This window comes from Lactuca virosa, chromosome 2, assembly GCF_052849685.1.
Source record: "Lactuca virosa cultivar CGN04683 chromosome 2, Lactuca_virosa_CGN04683_v6, whole genome shotgun sequence".
In the NCBI taxonomy this organism is placed as follows: Eukaryota; Viridiplantae; Streptophyta; class Magnoliopsida; order Asterales; family Asteraceae; genus Lactuca; species Lactuca virosa.
In genome coordinates this window covers 238289292-238297289 of record NC_136427.1, presented here as the reverse complement: position 1 = coordinate 238297289, position 7998 = coordinate 238289292, and positions in this window count along the sequence as shown.

The window sequence follows — 7998 nt, the reverse complement described above, 5'->3', positions numbered from 1 at the left end:
GAACAACTCGCCGAGTCCCAAGCATGCTATTACTATACAGTCGATTCTAATCGATTTCAGTGCTTCCAAATCATAGATCTAGGCTCTTAGGGTTGGTTTTACACGTAAAGTTTCCAACTTTACGTGCATGCATGAAGAAATGAGGCTAGAACATCAAAATAAGCTAAGAATGGGGTCTTAAGGTTTGGAACTCGACCTTGGGTGCATAAAGGCAGCTACTTTGAGCTCCTACAGCTCAAATATACTCAGATCTATGATCCATTTCCTTATAGGAGTCCCAATCTCGAGTTTGGATCCAAAAGTCCCAAAAAGAAGCACATCTAAGCATACAAGACTATCAAATGGAAATAACAAGCAAGGTACAAGCTTTAGTACCAGAATGTGAGGCTGATGATCAAGAGACTCTGGATCTTCTTCTTCTCATTTGGATCCTTCCTTCTTTCTTTCTCTTCCAAAATCTCCAAACTAGCACAAACACACTCAAGCTCAACAATGGGGGCTAGGGTTTACAGGGGAAATGCTCTAAAGGTGCTGGAGGCTAGGGTGGGAGGCTATAATGACGTTTATATAGGGTACAAACCCTTGAAATTAGGGCTTCATCCAGACAGACAGACTCGCCGAGTCCCTTCATATGGACTCGCCGAGTAGCCAACTTAAAATGCGTGAACATCCCGTCTCTACTCGACGAGTTGGGCTACAGACTCGTCGAGTACCCCTTAAGAAATGAAACTTACTTTATTTAGATTACATACCAGAAATGGGGCGTTACAACTCTCCTCCACTTATCTTAGACTTCGTCCTCGAAGTCTGCTGCTGCTGAATCTGTAAAAAACTCTGGATAATGCTCCCTCATTTCCTCCTCGGTCTCCCACGTCCACTCCGAACCCTTTCGGTGCTGCCACTGCACCTTCACTAATTGAACCACCTTGTTCCTCAAGATCTTCGTCTTCCGATCCAAGACCGCAACTGGTCTCTCGATATAATTCAGGCTGTTATCACCCTGAATATCCTCCAAGGGTACAACCGCTGACTCGTCCACCAAACACTTCCTCAACTGAGAAACATGGAAAATGTTGTGGATCTGGCTAAGCTCTGCTGGAAGATCCAACCGATAGGCGACCCGACCTACTCGGGCCAAAACCCTAAAAGGACCAATGAACCTGGGGGCCAGCTTGCCCCTCTTTCGGAACCTGATAACACCCTTCCAGGGTGAGACCTTCAGGAGGACCATATCGCCCACCTGAAACTCCAAATCCGAACGCCTCCTGTCGGCGTAACTCTTCTGCCGACTCTGCGCAGTCTGCAGTCTGCTACGGACCTGCTGGATCAACTATGTGGTCTTGAGTACCACATCTGTACTCCCTATGACTCGCTGACCGACCTCACCCCAACATATTGGGGTCCTGCACTTCCTCCCGTAGAGCATCTCGAAGGGAGGTCGGTCTATACTGGAGTGGTAGCTGTTGTTATACGAAAACTCTGCTAACGGAAGATACGTATCCCAACTGCCACCAAAATCTAGTACACATGCCCGAAGCATGTCCTCGAGGGTCTGAATCGTCCTCTTGCTTTGTCCATCCGTCTGAGGGTGGAAAGCGGTGCTGAAATGGAGACGAGTACCCATCTCGTCATGAAACCGCTTCCAAAATCAGGAAGTAAACTGGACATCTCGATCTGACACCACCGAGACAGGCACTCCATGCCGTGCCACTACCTCGCGCACATAAATATCAGCTAGCTTCTTGGCCGATATACTCTCCTGAATCGGTATGAAATGCACGCTCTTGGTCAGCCGATCCACTATGACCCAAATCGAATCAACTCCACGTACGGTCCTGGGAAGCTTAGTGATGAAATCCATGGTGATATCCTCCCATTTCCACACGAGAATGTCTAACGGCTGCATCTTGCCGTGGGGTCTCTGATGCTCCGCCTTGACCTTCCTGCAGGTCAGGCATCTCTCCACGTACCAAGCTACGTCCCGCATCCATTGTCAACCAAGTTCCAAACTTGATTGTCATACATGGACTGTATCTCGCTGTCCATAGCCTCCTTCCATTTAGCAGACTCTGGGCCTGCCATGGCTTCCTTAACACTGTTAGGTTCATCCAGATTTACCAGTGTACTGTCACTGATAAATGTATCACCTTCCGTAGTAATATGAAATCCATAATAAAACTCAGGTGTGTTCCTAACCCTTGTGGAACGCCTCGGACGTATAGACTCGTCAGCTGGATCAACAGGAATTTCCTCCTCAAGTTGATTGCTAGTGTCTGAGGTTCCTTCACCAATTGAGTCTTGAATTTCTTCAAGGTCAATTTGCCTCCCACTGTCTCCTTGGTTTATAAATTCTCTCTCTCGAAAGACCCCTCTCCTAGCCACAAAGACCACATTCTCACTGGGTCTGTAGAAGAGGTAACCAAAGGATTTTTGTGGGTAGCCGATGAAAATACACCTTTTACTTCGAGGTTCGAGCTTGTCATGAGTTTCGCGCCTCACGAAAACCTCGCAACCCCAAATCTTGATATGGTCTAGATTAGGAACTTTCCCAGTCCACATTTCATAAGGTGTTTTGGCAACCTTCTTTGTAGGGACTAGATTAAGGATGTGGGCGGCAGTCTCTAAGGCATACCCCCAAAAAGAGATTGGTAGCGAAGCTCGACTCATCATAGAGCGAACCATGTCCAACAAAGTTCGATTGCGCCTCTCAGCTACACCATTCAGCTGTGGTGTCCTGGGAGGTGTCAATTGTGAGACAATCCCACACTCCTTAAGATAGTCGAGGAACTCAGTACTAAGATACTCACCACCTCGATCGGATCGAAGCATCTTAATGTTCCTGCCCAATTGATTTTCTACTTCCTGTTTAAACTCTTTAAACCTTTCAAAAGTTTCTGACTTATGTTTGATTAAGTAGACATAACCATATCTACTAAAATCATCAATAAAAGTCACATAATAGCGATTAGCATCCCTTGTGGCGGTTTTGAATGGTCCACATACATCAATATGTATAAGGTCCAACAAACCCTCATCCCTTGCACAAGTACCAATGAAGGGTGATTTTGTTATTTTTCCAAGTAGACAAGACTCACAACTATCATCCGACTTGAGGTCGAACGACTCCAAGGCTCCATCCTTTTGGAGCTGGCCTATGCGTTTCTTGCTTACATGTCCAAGACGACAATGCCACAAAGGTGCTTTATCCAAGCTAGTAGAAGAATCAATACATAATACATTATTTCCTAAATTATCTACAACCGATACAGCTTCATACACACCATCACAAGGTAATGCTTTAAAATAAAGAACATTATTAAAGAAAGCATTAATACTACCAACTTCATTATCAAAAGAAAAGGTAAAACCTTGTTTATACAAAGCATGAAAGGAAATAATATTCCTCGCCATTTCAGACGAGTACACACATTTATTCAAATCTAACTTTAACCCACTATCTAGCAACAAAGTATAAACTCCAATCTTGGTAACAGGTGCAACCTTCTTGTTCCCCATGATTAAGTTTATCTTTCCGTGCTCCACATCCTCACTTCTTCTTAGGCCCTGCAAGTCACAACAGATGTGAATACCACAACCTATATCAAGAACCCAAGAATTAGAATATGGTGAGTTATTAGACAATATAGTGTAAATACCTGCATGGGATGGTTTCACTTTCCCATCCTTGACATCCTGCAAGTACTTTGGGCAGTTTCGCTTCCAGTGCCCCTTATTTTGACAGTAGAAGCATTCAGCATCCTTAGGGATGGCAGAAGGAGTGATAGAACCACCTTTGGTTCCAGATGAGGAGCCTTCAAGGGACTTTCCCTTGGTACCCTTCGAAGGGTGCTTCCTATTCTTCCCTTTGCCTTGCCCGATAGCCAAAACAGGGGTACTAGTAGGAGTAGGAGTAGCAACCGACTTACTCTTAAGACCACTTTCGGCAGTCTTCAGAAGTCCTTGAAGCTTACTGAGTGTGACTTCCTCCTTGTTCATGTGGTATGTCATACGGAATTGATCATAACACGATGGCAAGGAGTGCAAAATGATATCAATTGCCAACTCCTCAGGGAAGTTCACATTCAGTTTCATTAGACGGTCCACATACCTTTGCATTTTCTGCATGTGGCTCGTGATTGGTTCGCTATCCTTCATACGGGTAGTGATCATGGAGGAGATTATTTCATACCGCTCTTGACGAGCACTCTGATGGTACCTTTCCATCAGATCCTGATGCATCTCAAAAGGGTAATAGTCCTCATAGGACTTTTGGAGTTCAGCTGTCATGGTGTCCATCATGATGCATGCCACCTTGGTGGCATCTCTTTCATGTGCCTGATACTCAGCGACCTCCTCAGGAGTAACAGTGGACTCATCAAGCTCTTTTAGCTCCTTATCGAGGACATATTCCTTGTCCTCGTAACGAGTAACCATCCTGATGTTCCGGATCCAATCCATGAAGTTGGAACCATCAAAGATGACCCTCCCACAAAGGTTCATGAGGGAAAAGGAGCCAGTAGGGTTAGAGCCCGAAGCTTTGTTGTTGGAAGACATCTGAAAAGAAGAAAACAAGTTCAGATTAGATATATTGAATCCTTAATAATACACCCAAATGTAATATTAAGGCTAGGATCCAACACAATATATTATAACTTAGAAGAGGGATGCCGTAATCTAAGCTATAATATATTTGAAGGTAGGTGAATGACGATTCACCAATTTCCACCATGAAAACGAAATGAATTATTAGGTTTAATTGGTTTTTTGAAATTCCTAGATTCTTTTGAGATTCATTGAACTTTTCAATGGCATGTTTCAATCTCGATTGTGCCCTTCAAGTTTTGTGACTGGGATGCCGAGGATCACAAAACAAGGTGTGAATAACCATGCAAATTCACTTGGTACCCTTAATATTATCACCTAATCAATGTGCCGGTTAACCACACACGCTCCACCGATCTATGATAAACATTAAGTCACCCTTCGTGATCCTTACTAGTCCAAGTTAGTGTGCCGGTTAACCACACACGCTCCACCAACGACTTGGTAAGGTACAAAGTGTGAATTTCATGGGTTAGCACCATATTCACATTTTCCTAAAGTAACTAAGATTGGGAATTTATATAAGGTTTAGTTACTTTATAATATTCATCATACTTTTAATGAGAATTTATAAGTCCTTGTCCTACCCGTTCGGCTAACGACCCTCCACCAGTCAAGCAAGCGGTGGGTGAGAGTGGACACCCATTAAGTTGCCATTTTATAGGCAACGACCTTATACCCACCTTATAGACTGGCTTCGTGAATGAGGCGTACTAGCGGTAAGACGACTTTGATCTTATACATATATATAATAATTAACCATTAATGTTATAAATAGTATAAGGGTTGAATTTTAACTTTTAAAACTCTAAGGGTTTGGAATTAAAGTATATTAAAGTGTGTGTAACTTTACAAATTCCAAAACTTGAGGACAAGTTTTGAAACTATTCAAAACCTTTCATTTCATAACTTATGAATTAAAGGTTCATAAAAATGAAGACTCTTCATTTCCATGTAACTTATGTGTTTTAAGTGTGTGTTTAAAAGAAGTGACCTTTGGATATCCATAACTTGAGGACAAATTATGGACTCCATTAAAACACATAAATGATCAAGAATTAATCCTAAACAATTCAGCAAATAATTCCTATCATCTTCTAAATTCATAAGAACATGAACATGATCATCAAAGTTTCAAGAATTATATGAACACATACAAAGCATGAAATTTTGATATAAGCTATTGTAAATGGATTAGAACAACCATTACACCAACTAAAACAAGTTTTAAAACACCAAAACAGTTTAGGGTAATGTTTCTAGTCCATTTCCAGCAGCAAAAGTCGAAAATCTACATTCTGAGGCTCTTACTCGCCGAGTGCACGAACCTACTCGGCGAGTAGGATGAGTTTACACATGAACTCGACGAGTCCCCCCATGAACTCGGCGAGTTCATCAGTCAGACAGCAAAAAAACGACCTTTTATCACTATTTTGCATCAAGTATCAAACAAACAAGCCTAGGCTCTGATACCACTGTTGGGTTTTGAGCATTCTAACACTTCCTAAGTGTACATGCAACCCTATTAAACCTTGGATCTATGTTTTTCTAAGATACATGCAAAATATTAATTTCCAAGGTTTATAACCTATCTAGCATGTCATGGGGTACTTTGAACCATAAAAGAACTAGATGAATTACATACCTTTTGTTGATTGTTGATTCCTTGGAGTTTGAGAGCCAAGCACCAATAATGTGAATGCCTCAAATGGAAATCACAAATCACCACAAACTTGGAAAATGTATGAGAGAGTATACTAACTCTTGATTTTGGCCACCACACTTACACACACTTTAGGGTGTTTTTCATGCAACATAAGCTTGTTTATATAGTGTACATGGTTAGGGTGAAACCCTAATAACCCATGTCTTTTCCTCTTCCAAGGATCCATGGGTAAAAGCTCCATGGATCATCCATGGACTTCCATATAAGCTTAGCCCATTCCCAAATGAGTGTTAGCCCACACCATATAAATATAATAGCCCATGATTTAATTAGTCTTCCTTTTAATCACTAAATTAATTCATAATTAATTCAAGATTAAAACTAATTAAGTAACATGACTTTATATTAATATATTATAACTTATAATATATTAATAAATCGTAAGTATACAACTCTCCTAAATTATCCATAACTAGTTTGGGTGAAGTGCAACCCAAATGGACCATGCCGGGTCGGGTCAAGTATATACCAAATAAGTTATGGACTTAGACATCTTATCCAACAGACTCCCACTTGGATAAGTCTAATAACTGTATTTGCCTATATTACTTCAGGAACCAACCGGCAATTGTAGCTCTCGAAAACTCTTGTGAACTATGAAGCGCCATTTTAGATAAGTGATCATATAATCCTCTACTCTCATGATATCAGCCGGACAAATACATGGAACAATGTCTTACTTATTGTCTAGCAGTTGTTTCTCGATTTCCGATTTGTTTGACAAAGAACTTAACTGAACACATCAATTTAGTTCTGACCGGGCCCGGTACATGGGTCAACACAAAATCATCGAGGGGCCCAGATATCGCTTCTATTTATAGAAGGAACAGATAAACTTCGACTCATATGCTTGTTCTACTACTTATTGAATTGCACACAAAGGCACGTTTTATAACATCAAGTTACTGATGCGTTTACGTGCAATCAATGCACAACCAACTCATAGGTAACAACTCATATCTCTAGGTTTGAAGACTTATATGATATTACCGTCTCACGATCACTCGAGATAAATTCCATGAAGTGATACAAGTGAGCGTGGGTTTATTCCAATACTCATAACTTATGAGTACTCATGAATGTTGTAGCAACCATTGCTATGGCTAAACACCTTTAGTCATCTACAATCCCAATTCATGACAGTCTTGATTCATACCTACTTCCGACATATGACCGACTGTGGAGAGTTTGAATAAATTAATTATTCTGGAAGTCAAAACATGCAAAACTGAAACAATAGTAAATAATTGACAATGATAGCAACACTTTACTCATAAATAAATCACAAATTTTATTCATCATCAAACGTCGATTACATTTTACAAGTTTCAGAAAAGGCTATCTAATCTGTAAAACTAATATCGTCCCTCAGCCCGATGCGCCTCGCATGCTGCAAATGCTTCACCCTCGTCAGTCCCTTCGTAAGGGGATCCGCAGGGTTCTCATCTGACGATACCCTCTTTGCCACGAGGAGTCCCTCTTCTATCTTGTGTCTTATGAAGTGATATTTTCTGTCAATGTGTCGGGATCTGCCATGATCTCTTGGTTCCTTGGCTAAGGCAACCGCACTATTGCTGTCACAGAAAATCTCCATAGGCTCCTTAATAGCTGGTACAACTCCAAGGTCTCCGATGAAGTTCCTCAGCCATATCGCCTCCTTTGCCGCTTCA